Source organism: Cenococcum geophilum (assembly GCF_001692895.1).
Source record: "Cenococcum geophilum 1.58 unplaced genomic scaffold K441scaffold_7, whole genome shotgun sequence".
NCBI classification, from domain to species: domain Eukaryota; kingdom Fungi; phylum Ascomycota; class Dothideomycetes; order Gloniales; family Gloniaceae; genus Cenococcum; species Cenococcum geophilum.
The window spans coordinates 2341979-2364653 of NW_027137565.1; positions in this window are offsets into that span (position 1 = coordinate 2341979).

Here is a 22675-nt window from a genome sequence, read left to right on the forward strand (position 1 = left end):
ATTAATTTATTTCTAAAATGTTACTAGTGCGTTTATTAACCTAAATTATATAACTAATAGTTTGTATAGTCCTTCTCTTAATCTAAAGGCTGCCTTTTATTTATTGCCTTCCTTAATTCTAATCTAATGGTATGCCTATCTTAGATCTATCTTTGTAAAGATTTACATATTACTTATCTAATCTTAGATTTCGCTAATTAAGGGTAAAAAATACCTATCCTTCCGAGTAATGCTATTTAACTATTTATAGTTAATGTATAGCCTAAGTTTCCTGTTTTTCTTTAGTATAAATAGTACTAGATAACCTACTAATAACTATAATAGTCTAATATATCACTTTTATAAGTTTTCCTAAATAAACTCTTTAAGTACGCTCGCCTCCTCTTAAGTAAGCTTATAGGTTAGAAAGAATCTTAGACTTATTTCTAGTTCTAACTCTATTTTATAGTCCTATACTATATAATCTACTAGCTTTTTACTCTTTAGACTCTATAGTTTCTTACCATACTTATAGTATCTCTTTAGTACGTAACTTAAGCTTTACTTAGTCTCTTTATATATTGCTCTGACTTAGTACTATACTAACTTAGTTTACTATTGCATTTTACGTTATTAAGTATCTCTAATATTAACCTATCCTGTAATCTAATTAATCCTTAGGTTATATTCCTATAACTAAGGCATACCTAATACTGCCTTATCCTGTCCTAATAGTAGGATATTAAAAGATATCTTAATTTATCTTCCTTTAATGGTTATCTAAATAGGTTTTATTTTAAGATTAATAATCCCTTCTCTATAGGCTATTAGATCTCCTGAAATTATAACTAATAGGTAAAATTATTCCTTTTATCTATAAGATAATCCTATTCTCTTAACTACTACTAGTAAGATATAGTTCCGCATTACTCTACTATCTATTAGTGCTTTAAACTGCTAATCTTACTATTTAACTTATAAATTTAGGTATTGTCCTTAAATTCCTTTAAGGGTCTAAGGCTCTACTACTAGCTCCCTCTAATCCTATAGGCCTCCACTTTTCCCAATTATTAGCTGCTTAATCCTATTATACTTAGTTTATTCTTTAACTAATACTTAGTTCGCTTTTTATCTTTAATATACTTGTAACGTGGCCCGCCTCCACGTCGCCATACGGCCAAAAAGACTAAGAGTGCTTGCGAACTTGTTGTAAGCGCGGCGGGACCTAATATATATACTCTTACAATTGCCCTCTCCTCTACGCGCTCGTCCTTGAGCGCTTACAGAGATTCCTCTATACGCCCGTTCGCGCCATAGGGATTAAACGCCAAGAGTATCACTATATTAGTTAGTCCCCAGTAACATAAGCGATTAGAATCTTCACTAACGCCTTATTGTATAGATGCGTATTAGACTATACTAAAGCAAAGTAACCGATGGGGATTGAACCTATAATACCTGGCCCCAGTAAGTTCGCAAGCACAATTGTAACGTGGCCCGCCTCCATGTCGCTATACGGCTAAAAAGACTAAGAGTGCTTGCGAACTTATTGTAAGCGCGGCGGGACCTAATATATATACTCTTACAATACTATAGATATATATTCTCTAGGCATTCCCACTACTATTATCTATCTAGGCATTCTTTTATAAGAAATCTTTTTAGTTAAAGTATTAAGTCTCCTAACCCTTAAACTTCTATTAAATGCTAGCCGTATATATACTTAGTATTTTTATACTATTGCTTATCTAGCGCCTAATATATCCTTATAGGATATTTCCAATTATTTTCTTTTAGATTTTTGTATATTTTATATATATTATCTATGTATATAATCTATAATAGCGTATAGTATACTAGGTACTTTAGGTTAACTCTTAACTCGTTTTTATTTTTAAGTTTAAACCTTTACTATATTAATCTAAACGTTATAACTTCGTTTATAGGTACTAAGATACATCTTTTACTTCTTTAGTCCTCTAAATCCTTTAATATAAGTTATAGCCTTCTCTATAATTAGGTGGTCCTAAATAACTTGTTTATCTAACTATATATAGAAATCTTCCTATTCGTTATTATATCGTTGCCTATACTACTTTTAGTATAGCTGCTAAAGTATATACGGCTTATCCGTAAGGAAGTATCTTCTTATTATTATATTATAATAGCCCTTTATATATCGTTCTTTAAACCTAATAGGGATCCCTAAATCCTCTTTATTTTCTAGTTTAGTAAGCTATATAGCTCTTAGTATACCTACCCTATGCCTATTAGTAATTCTTTATATTAGTGCTCTGTCCCTTATATGTCCTAGTATACTAAATCTCTTATCTAGTTTCTGTTCTTACTACGCAATAATTCTTTATCTAAATTCTTCTATAGTTTCTTTTAGTTTACGTCTTACGCTTAAATCCTTAAAATTTTCTTACTTCTTAATCTTAGTATTAACTTTCTAATTAAGTTGCTGAGCCTTACTCGCAATTTCTTTAGTAGTCCTTATTTATGTCTAGAAATCTTAATCCTATAGGATTCTTAATCCTAAGCTTGCTTCTATCTTAAGCTTAGCTCTAGTCTTAGTTTAACTAGGCTTTACTAATGTTCTTATCTTATTTTAAAAGTCTTAAATCTTACTTATCTTGTCTTAAGAGTCTTATATCTTTAGGAAACTTCGTCCTAAGCTTATCCGTATATTACTAAACTAAGCCGTTACTCTACTCTATTGGTTATTGTTCGTTATAGGTCCTTAAGCTTACCTCATCTTATCTTAAGGATTTTAGTTATCTTATATCTCTTCTTAAGAATCTTAAGCCTTTAGCCTTTTGCCTTTATTAAGTGCCGAAGTAGTTTACTATCCTGTTTCTCTTACGTCTTATAAAGCAATAGACATTATATCTAGTAGGGTTTTAATCCCTACTAATATTCCCTATTCCGTAGTAGAATTATCCTCTACCTCTTATATAACATCTCTAAGGTTTATATACTCTTAGTAAGCTACCTTTATTGCCTTATTGTTATAAAATGTTTTGCCTATATTAAACATATCGTCCTTAATATCCAATCTGCGAACTAGTTTATTAGTTCCTCTATATTCTATAGGTTTTAGCTTTTATAGCTAATAGCTTACGCTATACTTAGCGTCTTTATAAATTTGGTATACATTATTATAACAAAACGCAAAACTTTTAATTAAACACTCTTTTATTCTTCGCAGTATATTGTTATCCCTTTATACATATATATTATCTAACGTAGTCAGCGGGCTAGTGGCCCACGCGGGCTAGTGGCCCACCTCAAAACCCACCAAATTTATACCTTAATATCTTAACAACCACTTAATAATAAATTCTAATAATTTGGATTTGGACTTTTATATACACTTTACAGCTTCTATTAAAGTTGCATAGTAATTAGTTTAGTAGTTTTTAATATATTAAATTTTAGGGGCTAAAATAAGGCTAAATTACTATATCTTAAAAACTACTAAACTATTTACTATATAACTTTAATAGAAGCTGTAAAGTGTATATAAAGGTCAAAATATAAATTATTAGAAATTATTATTAAGTGGTTGTTAAGATATTAAGGTATGAATTATCTAATTTTTGGTTGGGTTCTGAGGTGGGCCACTAGCCCGCGTGGGCCACTAGCCCGCCGACTACGTTACTAGTTTTATTCCTTTTACTACATAGTAATTCTAACCACTTTTATAGTCTTTAACGTAATAACCTTATTTTCCGCAATTTATATAAGCTTCTTTTTTAAACCATTTTTCCTATTATAGAGTCCGCCTAAACGTCTTTTGTTACTAAAATCCCTAGTTTAGCCTCTAACCCTTAAACCTTTAATTACTTAATCCTTATTCTTTAGGTTTCCATAATTATTTATTCTATTTCTTAAATTCTTTAGTACTACTTAGGTTTATTAGCTCTGCGCTATACCATAGTTTTTAACTTTAACTTTATTATTACGTATTTTACGCCTTATATAACTATAGAACTCTATCCTAACCCTTCTTAGTCTACTCTCTTTAGTAGATCCTATTATTAATCTTAATTACTTAGTTAATTAAATTCCTAAGAGTATCCGTATCTTCTATTAGGATAATTACGTCTTAGACTTTTACCTTAAGTCCCTATTTATACTATACCATAAGCGCCTTATTGTTTTATTTAACCTATATTACCAATATTTAAAACTACGTCGTATACTTAATTACTAAAGTTCTCTATACTAGGTTTTAAAGCTTTCTTTCTACTATAGTAGTTGCCTTAGGGTCTCTAAATATTTACGTTAATTATTCTATAAACCCGTTCTAACTTAAGAATATATATCGCACCTCCTAGTTAGTGGTCGTTATACTATATTCTTACATTTCTATAAGGGAAGATTTAAACTACTTAAGTGCCCTCCCTATTAAGAATAATCCTACGTAAGCGACTTAATCTATAGGCGTTCTTAGTTTAACTCCTTATATAACCTTAAAGTGTATTTACGTAAGGAATCCCTTAAGCTCTAACTTTTCTCCTAAGAATCGCTTAATTAAGGGTAACTTAACCTTAGCTACTCCGATTACACTAATCTTTTCTTTAAGTATCTTATTATTATCCATTAATTAGTTAACTATTTCCTATAGCTATCTAATAGTAACTAACTAAGAGTTAGTATCTTCTACTATACTAGTATTATTACCTAATCTTAATATAGTTGCTGCCGTTAACGGCGTTATGGCTAATACTTTTAATGGCATATTATTCGACTTTATTAATATTATAACCTTAGTAGTAAATATATAACAAAGCCTTATAGTAGGAACTATAATAGACTTATTAATAGGCTAGGTATATAGGTAAATAAGAAGTTAATAATATAATAACAACTAGTAGAGTAGTTGCCTAATAGATTAACTCTAATTATATTCTGAGATTTACTATAAAGAAGAGAACTATTTAGGTATGGACTATGGTCCTTTAAATACACAACCGTACTCCTAAGAAATCCCCTTTATATATAAGGTACGCGTACTCTATCTACTCTATTATAAATCCTATAGATTGTGCAGATTATATAGATCATATTATATAACCTTAGTTACTATTCCTTATTATATAGTTTAACTGGTTCTATTCTAGACCGTGCCTAAATTAACTAACTAGCTTCTTCTAACTCCTCTCTAAGTAGTTATAACATTGTACTTAAAGCGTCCGTAATAAAGGTAAAGTATTTTATTAAGTATATATAGCCTAAAAGGATAGTTAAATAGCTAATTATATTTTATTTAAGCAATTTAATAAAAAATTATACTTAAAACTAATTTTTTTAGTTATTTTATTATTAAGGAAACTATATTAGGAAATAGAGGCTTCCTTTATAGGTAAGGCGCCCTTATTAACCCCGGCCAAGCTAAGACTACCTCTTAACCTTAACTATAAAAGGCCATTTCTCTTACCGCTTTTCCTCTTATCCTCTATTTTTCCTTTCTCTTAACGCTACGCCTCCTCCTCTTCTTACTACTAGTCCCTAGTATAGTTATATTAAGGCATTTCTGCCACCCCTTAGCGCTTAGATATATATAAGTCTAGCCCGCTTATTCCTTTATTTACCCATATCTTAGACTAATAATTAATATAGTTAATTACGGCCTTTTTAATAGGCGACTCTCTTCCACGGTAATATATAAATAGTTATAGCCTTCTTTCCTAATCGCCGCCTCTAGTATTGGTGACTTTAATTATTATTAAGATCTCTTAGCGCTACCTCTATCCGCTAAGCGCGAACATGCCCTTATAATCCTATTCACTCTCTTACGCTCTTTCTCCTTTAGCCTCCTAAATAATGCTAGCCTAAAACCGTTCTATAGGAAAGGGGTTAGGAGAATTCCGTAGTTACTAGCCGCGTTAGCACTATTATCTTATTTAACTTTGCCGTATATCTCCTTCTAGAGTAGAAAGGGACAGGCGTGCTATATTACTACCCTTAAGGGCTTAAGCGAGCTTATATCGTACTCGTTTTAACTAACCTATATACTATTTTCTCTCCTAGAATATACTGTTAGTTAAATAGCCTGCTTTAGCATTTATTAATAGCTAAAGCCGCTTATATTACGGCTGGTATACTTACTAGGCTACTTAGCAAAAAAGCATCTAAATATTATTAATTTAAGCAACTACCCTATATAGGGCTATATTAGGCATTATTTAAACAGATATTATATAGAGCGTTACCTAGGTAGCTATATATGCCTACCTAGCAGTATAGTTATATTACTATAAATATTTCGGAGATACCGTTTAATCTACTAGTTTAGGGCTAAGAGGCTATTAGCTCTATCTAACTGCTTAACGGCAAAGTGGTAAAGGATTAATAATCCGGCCTTTTAAGCTATAGGGCTATAGTAGGAACCACCTAGATTAAAATTGGAAAGTTATAGCTTTTGGGCGTATAATAGATTAGCGGCACTATAGTATAACTACGAGGTAATCTCTAATACTAGCCAGCTACGTTAGGAGGGCAAGCATTATATAGCACCTTGTGTAGCAGCCTATACAGTCCTTTACTTAGCGCATTTATATATAATTACTATATAAGTAGCAGGCGTATCTATTACTAGGCTATTAGTATTAAAAAGCCCCGCTACTAATAAAGATACTACCTCCTTTTATTATAGATAGCTCGCAAAATATACGCATAAGTAGGGCTTTATATCCTGTTAATATAAGCGGTATAGAAGATTAGCTGGATCGGTATTATTGAGAAGTAAATAGATATATTAGTACTGCCCTTTACTAAGGAATAAGGGTAGAGAATTTAAGCCACTAACCTCCTAATAAGGGGCTAGATATAACGGCTGTATTAGAGCTAAATATACCAGCTTAGATGGGCGGATATAGTTTAATCGCAATTTGCTAAGGGTATTAATTAGGCGCTAAGAATTTAAGCCCTTATAAACCTTTATACCCTATAAACGGTAATCTACTTTAGTTTATACCGGAGGTACACGCATTAAGTGCTTTAATTTAATAAGAAGCTTAGGCGAGGGGTGATAAGTAAGGGGTAATAGATAAGAGCTAGTGGCGAAGGAAGAGCTAATATGCACTTAAAAAGACCTATAATTCCCCCCTTAAGGCTATAGAAAGCCATAAAGTAATAGCAACTCTAATAATAACGACGTTAGCACTATCTTAATCTTTATTTTATATCCCTCCCGAAATTTCGCTTAATAATAACAATTTCTATACTAGTCCTCTTAGAAAATTAATAGCTTCGTTTTAGCACTATATAATTATAGCCCCTAAGAAAAGCGCGAGCAGCAAGCCTAAATAGAGGAGTAGGGGAGTACCTATTTTCCCCCTAAAAAAATTAAGAAGTATTAGAAGCTTAGGTAATTAACGGTATATTATTTTACCTAGGGCCTTATTTTAGAGATTCCGTCTAATAAAGCGCCTATAGACCCTATATATAATTACAAAAAAGCTTTACAAAAAAATATTATAAGAATAATAAGGATAATGAGAATAACGAGGAAGATTTCTATAGGGATAGAAATAACAATTAAGTCTCTAGAGGAAGTAATTAAGGTAATTATCCTCTATAATTACCCTACTATACTTTCCCTATTCCCCTAGTAGTTATAAATATATATATTTAACGACTAGTAGAAAATCTAATAGTTATTAAAGATAATATAGCTAATTTAGACTTAGAAGCTAAGGGCGATAAAGCTAGTAACGCTAATAACAAAGCTAACGAAGCCGATAATTAACTAACACCTTATAGATTAGGTATACGCTTCCCTTTTTAATTTATAATAGCCTTATTTAATAATTAGTAGATAATAGGAATAACGGTAATAGTAAGGGCGATAAAGATAATAAGGAGCTGCCTTTATTAAAAGCGCTAGAAGAGGAAATACGCGCACCTGTGTGTGGTTATACTATACCTTTAACGCTAGACGGCAATTAAATAGATAATTTAGCTAAGGGGCGTTGTATTAGAACTACTCCGCAGTTTAAGTAAAAGCTTAGAATATTAGTAGCTGTTAGTTAAGAGTTTTTAGGAGCTATAAAGTTAAAAAAGTAAAAGTCCGAGTAGCTTAATTAATTAAATAGCATTAATTATATCTCTAATACTTTTATTAGTAAAAGCAGTAAGAGTATATAACCTAAAAAGTAATAAAGGTCACCTGCTTCCCAGAGGACCATGCCTTTTAGCTCTTCTACCCTTAGCCTTAATAATAGTAACGGTATTAAGGAGCAAGCGATCTCTGCTGCGCAGCCTACTAGCTCCTCCCCCCAGCACTATATATCCCCTTGCGATACTAAACTACTAGAAAATAGGGCTAATAATAGTTATAATTATATTCTAGACAATCTTGCTAATAGCTTAGCTAAAGAAAGCAATAGTAAGAATAGTAAGAACGTTGCAGATAAAGGTAAGGCTAAGAACTATAATAACAGCAGTAATAATAGTGTTAATACGGATAATAACGACTTTGGGGATAGTAATAGTAGTAATAGCGATAAGGGTAACGAGGCCCGCGGGTATATAGGGCAATAAGGATTACTAACCTCTATTACTAGTTAATTAAGAATAAAGCGTACTATAAAGCATTATCTCTAGTGGTCTTACTATTCCCCTTTAATTTTATCTATATATACGTCCGACTAAAGCACTACGCTTACTAGCAATTATTGTAAGTAGGTTATATCCCCTATATATAATCGCCTCTATACCTATAAACCGCTACTAAGCTCTACCTTTAGCTCTAGCTCTAATAAAGTAATACTAGGAGCCGCCTTAAATACTAATTTAGAAGAAATTTTAATCTAAGCAGCTTTTAAGCGCTAGAAAGACGGGTGGTATATACTAAATATCCTTTCTTAACAATTCCCTTTACCTTTTAACCTAGTTAAGCAGCCCTAAGAGCTAAAGCCCTAAGGGCTAAAGTCTAGAATAAAATTCACTAAAAAGGAAGACGCGCTACTTATTAAATTAAAGAAGGGATATAATCTTTTATGGGAACGGATTAAAGACTACTTTTTAGAGAGAAGTCTCGGATTACTATAGGCGCATTATCGTTTAAAATTAAAGGCCTAGCCTACTATATAGAAGAAAAGGGGCCAGCCTATTAGGCGGAAGAGACAGAAATAATAGTAATGCCCTTCTTTTAGCTTAGAGGTCTATTCTTTATTATATATTCCATTTCTAGCTTAATTTATTTATAGCGCACTTCTTTTAGCTTAAAGGTTTATTTTCTGTTATATATTCCATTTCTAGTTTAATCTATATATAGCGCATTTCCTATTATATAAGGGCTGTATAAAAAGGTCCGTAAGAGTATTACTTTTTTAAGGGTAGTGAGTAAGAGCCACTTATTATTACTTATAACGCTATAAATAATAGAGAATGCAAGGCTAATACTACGTTTATAACTTAGCTAGCTAATTTAAATTACGTAATACGGCTAAAACTAAGCGGCAGTCCGAATAATATAAAGTCGGGCGTTAATAATTAATTAACTTATATATATAACGTAAAGGCGTATAAACTAGCTATAGTTAATTTACTTTATAAATAAGAACGAGCTATAAGAATCTAATCCTTATAAGATATTTTAGTTAGTAAAGGGGCTATATATATCTAGTAACTCCAATATATAGCTAAAATACACGTTATAGCGGACGCCTTACCCGTTCTACTATTTGGTTAGTGGCCTAATTATATACGTAATATTCTGCGCTAAAAAGCTTTAATAGTAGGGTAAAGCGAATCTAGCCGCAGCTAAGCCTAAGAGGTAGCCGCTTAGTAATTTTTTTATATAAGCCCTTTTATTAGGTACTAACGCCTAAGTAGCTATAAACCTATTAACTATAGCAATACCTCTATTTTCCCTTATAAATTTCCTTTAAACCTACTTCGCTAATTATTCGCAGCGCAGTTCCGTAAAGCCGCTTTCTATTTAAGCCTATAATCCACCTCTTTTTATATTTCTTATATTCTGCCTTTTATAGTTATCTAATAATTCTATTCTTACTATTAAGGTAAATATTAGCTTAGCTATTTTACCTTACTTAGTATATACCTAATTACTTACATCTTTTATAATAGTTCTGCTTTAATACGTATATGCTTTATAGCTTTTTATTCTAAAACAATTTTCTAAATTAGCTGCTATTCCTCCTTAAATAGCTATCTATAATTAAAAACGCTTTATAAAAGACAATATTTACTTAATATTTTACATCTATAGAATACCTCTCCTTTATAACTACCTATCCCGCTAATTTATATAGTCGCACTTCTAACTATACGGATTATATCCACTAAGGTTAGAAATAAGACGCTTAGTAGGGAATAGAAGGCAATTAGAGCTTATAAATTTAAGATAATAGAGGATATAACTATAATATTTAAAGGCATATTATATAATATTAAGGATAGTAAAGGGAAGCTAGTTAAAGAATTAGGTATAGAAAATAGATAAGTAACGAGAGAGGTTCTTACTAAGTATTAATGTTATATAATAAGGGCACGGATTAAGTTAAAAAAGAGGTAGTAATAACTGGTAATCCAAAGCGATATATGCCATTTATTTATAAATAAGAGTTAATCTCTAGCTTCTTCTATGGTATTTTTCTAAAACTCTAGAGTATTTAGGTCTTCTAAACTAAATAAATTAGAGATATTTTATCTATCCTTATAGCTAATCCTAAGTACTAAAAGAGCGTCCTTATTATCCTTTTTTGGCATATATACAGATAGGCAATTTATAACCACTAGTCCTCTACTTTCCTTTTCCTTTCTTTATAAATTGCTCGTCCTTATCTTAGTGTAAAATAGCTTAGGGAGGTTTTTAATTATATAGCGCCTTATAAATAAGAAAGAACAGTACTAGACCTATCCTAGCAATACTAGATATCCTATTAATGTTAACTATAAGCAATATTTTATTAAGGGTCGTTTATAGACCTAGAATCTGCTATAATTCTAACTAGGGACGCTTTAATAATGGTTTATCTATAACTTAACAATACGCTAGTATAGTGGCGCTAGAAGCACTCTTAGGAGAGGTATTTATCTTAGATAAGTATTAAATATACTAAATTTTAGAGAAAGGTATTTAACCTTTTTTTCTTAATTATTAGACGAGAGGGCGCTTTCTTTACGCGGTAAATATCTCTTTAAGATAAATAAGCAGTTAGTTAATAAGCGTCTAAGACTAGTATACCGAGCGTTTAATTCGCGTCTTAGGAAAGTAGAGCTTTAGAATGCCTCTCTAGTAACTAAGCGTCTTTAATTATTGTTAAATGTTCTTCTAATAAGAATTATTAAGAATTTATTTAAAATAAAAGGCCTTTTATACCCGTAGAAAGATTAATATCTAAAAGAGGATATTTTTAAGATAAAGTACTCCTTACGTCTAGATCTATTTTATAAGGTTATAAACTAAAGGCTAGTAAATACGTCTTAGACAAAAAAGGCGTGCTTTATAATTGGCCTTACTCTATTAAGAATTAGTAATAAAGTTATTTAGGGTAAAAGAGTTTCTTTACTGGTAGTAATAGTTACCTATAAGGATAAACGCTTATATAACGGCGAGATTAGAGTGCTAATCGAATTAACCGTATAGAATTGCTTAGCAGCCGCAGTTAGCTCCTATAGGTGCTCAGCAGCGTTTTACCACATTTAAATATCTACTAATATATCCTTAAATTTTATTTTATATAGCTTTGTAATAGGTGCGGCTAAGATATATAATAGGAATACTTTAGGACTAAATAATCTAAAGACTTCCGTAAAAATATTGCGCGCTCGTTACCTTCTGCTATATGTTAACGTTGTTTTTCCATCTAGGATTATATTGCTCTCTTTTAGTAAATCGTAATATATCTTTAGAGATTTTTATAATAAAAGTAATTTATAAGTATTATTTTTAAATTCTACTCTTACTTACTTAAGTTTTTCTATTAACTAACCGCGTAATAAGATAGTCTTCTTAGGTATTTTAGCTTATTGAGATATAGCGTATATAAAGGGAAAATAGTATAAAAATAGTAGAACTAAGTTAGGGTAAAAGTAGTTGGGGTAGGAATAAGAATAGAAATAATAGAATAAGAATAAGTATTAGTATGACTTTTACAACGTGCAGAATACATATATCACAATGATATATACTATACGGTGTTATAGATAGATAATTCTCTAAGATCTACGCGTCGTAAGAGGTAAGGCTTATTGCGTATTCTCCTGTAACCTCTATTAACTAATTACGATTTTCTATACCCGGTATGGAAAATCGCTATTAGCTTGCTTGCCACTAGCGCCTTAGCCGCCCTTATGATATATCTAACACTTCTAGCTATACTAGGAATACTTTAGAAAACGTAAAGATCCAGTATCCTATAACTATACAATTTAAAAATCTATATACGCACTTCTCCTTCCTTCCTTCCTTCCTTCCTTACTATTATAGTATAGGTTATAATAGTACCAGGTAGTGTTATAGGTATAGGTAGATTGCTATAGGTTGCCGCAGATTGCTGTAGATTACGGTTATATAACATAGAGATCGTATACACCCTCTTTGCCATATTTATATGTCGATTGACTAGGTTACTAATATAGTGCATTTTACCTATTCCACTATCTTTAACTTAATTCGGTTTGTGTCAATAAGTTGCTTAAGGGCTAATAATGGTTTACTTTTAGTTATAGCGTCCATAGGGTTGCTATCTTTATTAATCTATTTAACTTCCGCTATTTCGCGTCTTTTATATAACTAGTGTAGGCACATAACATTAATTATAAGTCTCTTCTCTTGTGTAGTTCCTAGTTTGACAAGGCATTTATAAATTAACTTAAAATTAGTGTAAAGAATAAGCGGAAGGCTAATGTTAAGTTATAATTTAACTGTGGCTTTAATTGTAGCGCTAATGTTAAAACTATAGGCCATAGCATATAATTCGGAGGCTAGTATACTTTTAGTAATTCTCTTACACTTAACTAAGGACTAGTGGACAATATTCGCCTTATTTAATAAGTCTGCTAATACTAGGATATATCCAATCTATAATAAGAGGTCTTTATTATTTGCGAATAAGGAATTAGTAAATATAAGTAGTTAAAGTGTCTTTATGTTAAGCTTAACAAAGCTTAAGCCTTTTATTAAGTTCTTAATTTGCTACTAAATCCTCTTATTAAGTAGTTTTGCGTCTTTCTTATTAGGGTTAATTACCTAGGCAGCGTAGGATAAATTAAAAGAAGCTTTAGGCTGGTATACGGACGCAATATAAGCTCCTCTTGCTTATTAGGCGATATATTAGTCCTTAGGTATAAGTGCTATGCAAATAGTACCTCTAGAACTAGTTATTATAGTAGCTTCCTTAATATTAATAAGGGTTAAGTTCTAGCATTAGCGCTCTTATGTGAGCGTAATTAAATAATCCTATTGTTAGACAATGCCTCCATTAAACTTAATTAGGTATTCTGGTGTAAGTTACTTACGTTCTTTAGTTAGGAACTTAGCTTTTTTAATCTTCTCCTATTCCGAAGCTGTAAAAACTAAATTAGCTAGTAGGAGGGTATTATTAGTCTATAAACTAACTATTCCGAAACTTATAGGGTTATTAAGGTGAAGTAGGTAGGGGTTATAAGTGGATTGGCTTATATTTAGTTCTTTAATATAGTGGTTATAGTAAGTCTTAAACCAATAATTGCCTGCCTTAGAAATGCCGTATAAAGGTCTAACGACCTTTAGAATTATGCCTTATAAGACTCTAAGTGCTATACTAAGTTTAAAAGGTACTTTAATATAAAAGTCTTAGTTTAGTTTTATAGTTAATTATATATAGGCCTATAAAATATCTTATAAGTAGAGATATGTACTATCGTTCTAAGTTATAGCTATAATGTAAAAAATAAGGCGTTAGCTAACTCGTTAAATTATAGGTAACTAGGTTAGTATAAGGTCTTTCTTTAGGTCGTTATAGGCCTATATAACTAGTCTTAACTTCTTAAAGGCTTTATTAGTACTAGGGTTCTTAATTTTATTAACAAATCTAGAGTTAAATACTCTATTGCCTTATGGTATATCCTTAGGGTTAACTAGTTTAAAAACTCCTTTTAGCGTAATGCTATAAACTAATTAGGATTTATAAGTTAATTATTATCCTTATCCTATAGATAAATTAAGATATTCGCGGTATTTGCTTTAATAGGGTACTTATATAGTCTACCTCTTTTGCGTTTAATAGGTTAAGGTCTAGGCTTAGTTTAAGGTTAAGGTCTAAGCTCGGTTTAAGGTTAAGGTTTAGGCTTAGTTTAAGGTAGGGGTAGTTTAATATTATTATCTTCTAGTTATGTATCTTCTGTAATTTTAGGGTCTACTATATATAGTTTTACAACTATGCTACGGAAGTTATATAGTATAGGTCTTATTTTTAATGCTAAGTAGGTTATATAGACCAGACCAGTAGCCGGGTTGGCCTATAGGTCCTTCTCTCCATACTAATATAGGTAAGTTAAGTGGTAGGTTATAAATTACGGTTATTTTAGGTCCGTTATATATATTAAGGGTATCTACTACTTAGCGCTTAGCTCTAAGCTTCTTAACTTCTTCTATAGCCTTTTTAAGAGCTACTGCTTGTTTTATAACCGTAGGATTAGGTGCATTGGATTCTACTATATATGGGTAAGCTCCGAATACTAATAAGGTAGGTATAAGACCATTAGGGCCTATAGAGTTGTTAATTGCTTTAAAAGCCATTTGCAAAGCTATATCTTTATTAATATTTAGTAGTTCTATAATAATAATGTAGTATATACAATAAAGGGGGCTATAGTAACGTTCTGCCATTTTAACTAAATTGTGGGCTTCGATAGGTACGCCTTTTATAACTATTTTAAGTATTATAGCGTATTATTTAAATTCTTTACTTATAAAGTTCTTGCCTATATTATATTTAATAATATTAGGGGGTTCTAGGTATGTGTTAATCTAGTATATTTATAGTATATCCTATATATACTTGGCGCTAATGCTTTATAGCTATCTACTAGCTTAAAATCGTATTTCTTTATTAATAATATATAATAGAGGTGTGCCATTAATATATATAATATTAACTACGATTAAGTAGTTAAAATTAATATTATTATATAAGGTAAATCTAAATCTACCAGGCGACTTTTTATATTTTTAATAATGGTGGTAATAACGTATAAGATGGTCTAAAGTCTTGCTATTAATGTTATGCCCTAAGCGCTTAAGTATTCGTATAAGACGCTTAATTAAAGGGTGGCCGAAGCGATAATATAGTCATCTTAATTTAATGTTAGTTAAGTAGTAAGGGTTTTAATTAAATAATATAGTTAAGTAGTTGCATAGGGATGTATTTTAAAGGAGGAATAAATAGCCAAAGTAATATATAACTGGTACTTCGCTTTAAGGGGTAATTAGTATATTTTTTAGGTTGTTAAAGTACACTTATAGTTAACCTATGTCTACTAGGTAGAGTAAAAATGGGGTATTAACTTTAACAATATAAAACTCGATTGTGCCGATTAGGGTAGTTACTTTAGTTAATTTAATTAATAAGGTTAATCTGATGCCGAATTATATATTAACTATGCCTTATATAGTGGTATTAAGTTATACGCTAGTATTAAGTCTTTAGAATGCTAGGAATTGGCCGTATCCTACTATAGATTGTTTAGATGCTTCTATGTTAATTATTATATCTATAAAGTAGTTTATAGTATAGCGGGACGTAGATATAGTTATATTATAGGTAAAGGGGTCCTAGTTAGTTATAAGAGGTATTATATTATCTATAGTTGTAACTAAATGGCTAAAGGCTTTATTAGCTAGGGTAGCAGCTATAGAGGTTGCTTTATACTATTCTACTTAGCTAAAAGAGGTATAGAAGTGGTTAATATCTAGTTAAGAGTTCTTATCGGTTGCCTTATAATTTATATTAATAGTTAGTGCTTAGAAAGCTTCCTTAAGCTCTTTTTCTAAGTTAATATTGTTATCCTTATAGTCTATAATATATTAATTAAGTTATTTGTTAAATTAATCGTTGAATTTACTAAACTTATCTCTGTTAGCGGTTCTAAACTTAGCTTTAGACTCTTCTTATTCTTCTTAGGTATAGTTCTATAATTAGCAGCCTTTCTTATTATATATAAAGTAACGTAGTTTATAATATAGAGAGAAATAAGGGCGAGTGCGGTCGCGGTTATAGTTTTAGTCGTAAGTTCGGTTTTAATATTAGTTATAGTTTTAATATTAATTGTAGTTATTCTCCCTTTTAAAGTACCGACAATCTATATAGTAAGCTTAAGTTTAAGCTTACTCTAGGTTCTGTTTTTTATAAGCCGTAATTAAGGATTATAGTTTATTAATAAGGGGGCCTAGTTCTTAAGATAGGTCTAATATAGCGAATTGGTATATATAAATTCCCTAGCAAGATATAACAAGTTTGTTAGTTAGGAATAGTATTATTTATAGTTCTAGGGTAAGGCTATACTATAGTTAGAAGAGTGTATTAATTAATATTTAGAGGTAATTACTAGTTAATTTGTCTGTATTCTTATCTATTATCGTCCTTAATAAGATTGTATACTATTTACTAAGGTTCTTACGTTCTAAGCTAGGGCCTTTAAAGAAATTACAAAGGTGCCTATAAGCGTCTTTAAATAAGAGATTACTAAGTCCGCTATTAAAGTACTAGTTTAAGGCTAGACCTATTAATATAATTAGTAAAGCTTTATTATAAGCCTCTTATAGAACGTTAGATTGGCTGTAGATACTATAAAAGATAGTAAGTTTATAATTAAAGCTGCCATTTATACCATTGTATTTAAGTTCCTCTATATATATTTTTGCTGCGTTAAAAATCTCTTTACCCTATTTTGGTATAGTTGGCATCTATAGAAGGGGGGCGGTTTAGGGTCGTAGGGTTACGTACGGTAAAGGTCCTACTAGTGTTCCTTTAGATAGTAGTAGGGTTATAGTTTAGACACTTAATGGTTATTATAGTTAAAATGGGGTTATATAAACTATTAGGTCTTATAATACTTTATAGTTAAGATCGCGCTTAAGTGTATTATTTATTTTATTTAACTAAAACCCGTTTCTATTTAGCTTATTATATACCTTATCTAAGTTTTCTTAAGTTTAAAAATATTAATGTTCTTCCTGGATTAATTTAAACAAGAGTTGCGTATATATTATACATTTCTCCTTTATGCGTATATATACTCCTCTATATTATAGGAAGGTATACATACTTTAAAGGTGCTATATATTTACTTTTGAAAATATATTAATACTAAATGTTTTAAAATCGTCTTAGAAGGAGGACTAAAGTCTATTATCTATTAACTTATACTTGTTGTATTTCTATAACTTAAATAGTATAAAGTCTATAAGGTCTTTGCTAGTTGCCGTTTATATATTAATCCCATTCCTCTATTATTTTATTTCTACCTTCTAATCTATAGGTATAGCCATCTTAAAAAAAATAAGGAAGATATGTAGAGTAGTTTAGGGGACGGTTTAAGTAGTAGTTAGGGTGGTTGCGTTTTTGGTGTAGTCGCGTTCTTAAGGTGGTTACATTAACTACTAGTATAGTAGTCTGTCTCTAGTTAAGGTGGAGCGTTAAATATCTTCTAAATCTAGGGTAGATTTAAGGTATTTCCGGGTAAGGTGGAGTGTTAGACGTCTTCTAAATCTAGGGTACTTTAATTCTCTTTAACTAAAATAGGGCCTTTATAAGGTGGAGCGTAAATATCTTCTAAGCAAGTGCGTATCTTCTAATCTATACGCGCTCACTAATTAGTGTTAGTATGACTTTTACAATATATAGAATATATATATTATAATAATATGTACTATACGGTGTTATAAATAGATAATTCTCTAAGATCTACGCGTCGCGAGAGGTAAGGCTTGTCGCGTGTTCTTTTGTAACCTCTGTTAACCAATTACGATTTTCTATACCCGGCATAGAAAATCGCTATTAGCTCGCTTGCTACTAGCGCCTTGGCCGCCCTTACGATATGTCTAATACTTCTAGCTATAATAAGAATAAGATTAAGAATAAGAATAAGATTGGGAATATGATTAAGAATAAGATTAGAAATAAGCTGCTATATATAGGTTTTGTAAGCGGGGGTTAGGAAAAATGTAGTAAAGCCCTAGTAATGCTTAGGCCTAGCGTATATACTCTTTACTTTAATTAAGACATCCACCTAGCACTTATATATTAATTAGAGCAGTTATATCTCTTTTTACCTTAGGTTTCTGGTTTAAATAATATTAGACAGCTATAAGCCTCTACTATATATGCAACTACGTATCTATTATATCTCCTTTTATATCGCTCTAGTGTTAGAACTAAGATACTAAATATAAGCTATAGCTTTAGTTTTATAGTTATAGCAGGATTATATACCTTTACTTAGTTAAGTTCTATACTATATTAGAAGTGATATTAATATAGCGTCTCCTAGGATAAATAGGGGGAAGTATTTATATGGCATAAAGCGGGTTTTAGTAAATATTTACGGTATAATAGTAGCTTAGGTGCTATTAAAGGATATAAAAAAAAGGCGGATCTTTTAAAGAAATAATATAATTTATGCTTAGCTCCTTACTCTAATTTTCCTCTAAAGACTAGTACTATTAACCTCCTCTAGCTACTTCTCTAATCTTATATTTTAAATTAGCTCTACCCTTTAGGCAATATATAGACTATATTAAAGACCCTAAATACTCCTTTAGGTAGCCCTACTTTATTACTAGCTTAGCCGCCCCTTATTATCTAGTATATTTTACAATTTCTAAAGCTGTTAAAGGTAGCTATAGTAATAAATACGTTATCTACCTCTACCTCTACCCTAAAAGGCCTAGTTATTAAGCTACTAGCCCTAAAAGACCCTAAACTTAAAGTAATACTATAAGCCTCTAGGTTAGAGTATAAGATAGTAAACAAAGTATATATCTTTATAGGTATGCGTATATAGTCCTGTTAACACTATTTCTTTATAGTTAGGATAAGAAAGCTTATTAGTATAAGATTACTAAGCTAGTAGCCCTAATAAGAGAGGTTAATAAACTAGATTAATACGTGTTTATTAATTGTATTTAAATTAGTAGGCAGAATACTCTTTATAAGTGTCTTTAATTACTAAAAATAAATTATAGATAAGAAAACTAAAGACTTTATATTTTATATTAATGTGGGACCCTAGGAAGCAAGACACCCCCCCTAGCAAGACATTCGCGCCCATACCTCCCCTTCTTCTTCCCTGCCAAATTATACCTAAATCGAAAATTTCTAGCACAAATCGCCATGTCCCTTCCTAAATTCAGTTCTCGCGAAGCCGAAACCTCCATACAAAAAGCTATACAAGACGTTAAATTGGGCGTTAAGCCGTCAATTCGCAAAGCCTCCGACGTTCGCGCATTACTACCCTCTACCGTTGCCCATCATCTTACTAGGCATCTCCCTTAACACCTAGCCTATAAAACCCTACTGTATACTTATTAGGAGGATTAAATTATTAAATAGATGTGTAGGTATTAGTCCTAGGGCTTTCTAATAAGAGTTAATATGCTTTTTATAATTATAAACTTATTTTTAGCAGAAGGTAGGGTTATAGGTAAATATTAGGGGGAGAGATTTATATAACGCCATGGGCTCTATCGTATTATAAGTCGTTAATTAGATTGCTAAAGAGCCTAAAATAAGAATCCAGTTATTATTTGTGACTAGTTTAAGTTCTTTTAAAGCGTATAGGATAAATACTTAATTAAGCACTCTAAATTTATGCACAACTTTGACGAAAAAGGGGTAATGCTAGGCCTTATAGTATTGGCTTAAGTAATTATAGATGGTAAGACTAGTAAAGAGAGGTTAAAAAATTAGACTATTTAATAACTAGGAATATAAGTGTTAGTTATATAAGGTAATATTACGTAGCTACGGTTCGTAGATAGTATAATAATTATTTTTATTTTTTATTTTTATAAGGGAGGGTAAGGAGCTTAAGGCTCCTTATTACACTAGTGCCGCGGTAATACGTAATAGCAACTTACCGCATATAACGGTAACTTGCTATATATGACGGCAATATACCTTATATAGTAACTACTTGCCTTTATTCCTAATACTAGCAACTCTTCTTTTATAGTTGCTATCTATATATATATACCGCTTAACTAGCAGAATAAAAATTAATCCTCCTTATTTACTATTACTATTGTAATATAAGTCTTGCTATCCTAAAATTTGCCTCTTAGCACGTGGTACTTTCTTACTTAGGAGTTACAGGTAGATATCTTATTTAGAGGGCCGCTAAGGCGCTAGTAGTAAGCGAGCCAATAGCGATTTTTTATCCTAGGGATGGAAAATCCTAATTGGCTAGGTTAAGTTAGGGTCTATAAAATATTATTCTCCCCCCCTCTAAAAAAGTCTTAGTAAGAGAATCTAACTAATTAGATAACTTTAACCGCCGGTTAAAGTTCCTAGATATTTTAAAACTTTACGTAACTAAGAGATTTTTAGGGACTCCTTTTTAACCTAACCTTTAACTTATATATATAGAGTATTTATATTAATAAACGTCTCTAGTGCCTTGTTTGGGTTCGCCTTTATTATTATATCTACTAGGTTATCTTAGCCATTAATCTATTAAATCTTAAAGAGTTTTTAACGCTTATAGAATTGCTAAAGTGCTATAATATTAATTATAAGGCGCTTCTCCTTTGTAGTACTAAGCTTAATTAAATACTCGTAGAGGGAATATAAGTTAGTGTATATAATTATAGGGATAATAGGAAGTTTGAGTTAATCTATAATTATCTTTAGGGTAGTTCCAATTGTAATTACTATATTAACTCCGCTAACTATTCTATATATCTCTAACGCTAGAACGCTTTAAGTAATACGCTTACTTTTAGTTAAGCTCTAATAAATAAGGTTGCTATAGATTATAAAGTTATTCTCTCCAGTAGATTTGTTCGCGATAATAATCTTATATCCTAATTAGGAGCTAAAATCTTTATTATTTATAAACAATCTATTAACAAATATAAAGAGCTTAGCGGTAGGAAGATTAATAGGCACATAAAGTAGTCTCTAATTAAGATGGTTTATTTACTAGGAAAGACGCTTATTTAGGGCAAGAACGTTATCCTTAGTTAGTTTTTAGTATTAAGCGGTAATAAAAAGATTAAATAAAGCCTTAGGTTAACAGATAAAAGTAATATAAGCTCTATAAGCACGTTACTCTATATATCTTTACTTTAGAGAATTAACATTAATAACGTTAATTTTTTTACCTTAGCCCTTTTAGCGCAAAGCAATGGAATCATTATTTAGGAAGAGGATGCATTTATTAAAGAGTAATAGTGTTATTAAATTAAGCTTTTCTTTTAGCTTTATTATAAGATTTACTTTTATTAGCTTATTTTCTTTAAGAGCTAAGAATTAGTTGTCTGCTAAAATAATTATATTATTAGTTTATATACTAACAATTCTAAATAGAGTTCCTATAGTTATAATAAGGAAGTAGGGGTTAAATATAGATATAGTTATTAAAAGCTTCTCTTTATAGTGCTTACTATAGGTAGCCTATTAATAGGTTCCTACCTCTGCAATTCTATATAATGGCTTAAGTATAACTATAATTATATCTTCCGGATATTGGTAGCGAATTTACTCTAGAAGGTGCGCTAATATTAAGCGTTAAAGGTGCATCTCTAATTAGGTATAGGCCTAAGTAATATCTTATAAATAGACTGCTATTTTATTCTTTATTAAGGAGAGGGCTAATATAATAATAACCTATTAACTAGCTTGTTAAATTATAGGAGATTATATAAGAATTATCTCCTTACTATTATCGTTGTAACCTTAGATAATAGGCCTTAATTTCTTAAATGGGGTATTAGTAGCTTTACCCTTAATCTCATTAACTATCCTTAACTTAAAGATGCGAACTTTATTAAACTTAGTAGGGTTATACTTCTTAAATTTAAAGACTCCTCTTATAATAAAACCGTTAATCTCCTACTTATTAGATGCTTAGAAAGGAGCTCCTAGGGTTATAATATAACCTTCTTTTTAGAGCTATTTTGCGAGCTTAAAGTTAGCCTTCTCTTTAGCTATTATAAAGGCCATTAATAACTTAACTTTATTCTTAATAGCGGNAATAAATTATTCTTTAAAATTAATAAGATGTTAGCGATTTTGTAATCTCTTTAGGCGACCTCTACCGCGTTATAGTTATAGTATATCTACTACAATTATATTAGGATTATAGTCGCCTTTTAAAGCACGTTAATTATAGTTCTCCTTTAAAGTATCTTCTAAGGCATCCTATAAAGGCTTAGAATTATTATCTTTATAATAAGGCTTAATAATAGTTAAATGGAATTAAGTGGGTCTGTAAGGCATCTAAATAGTATAAGTTTAGCAATTAATTATAATAAGTTAGTATAGGCCTAACTATTCTCCCTTTTTACGCCATATATGTACTTTAGACTAAAGTGGCAGATTAAGCGTAGTTAAGGTATTTAGGCTATTTCTTATTCCTAGTGTATTATTAACCTAGCGTATAGCGTAAAGATATTATACCTCCTTTATTACCTTATAAATAGCCTTAGCTTATTATATAATAGAGGGAAATA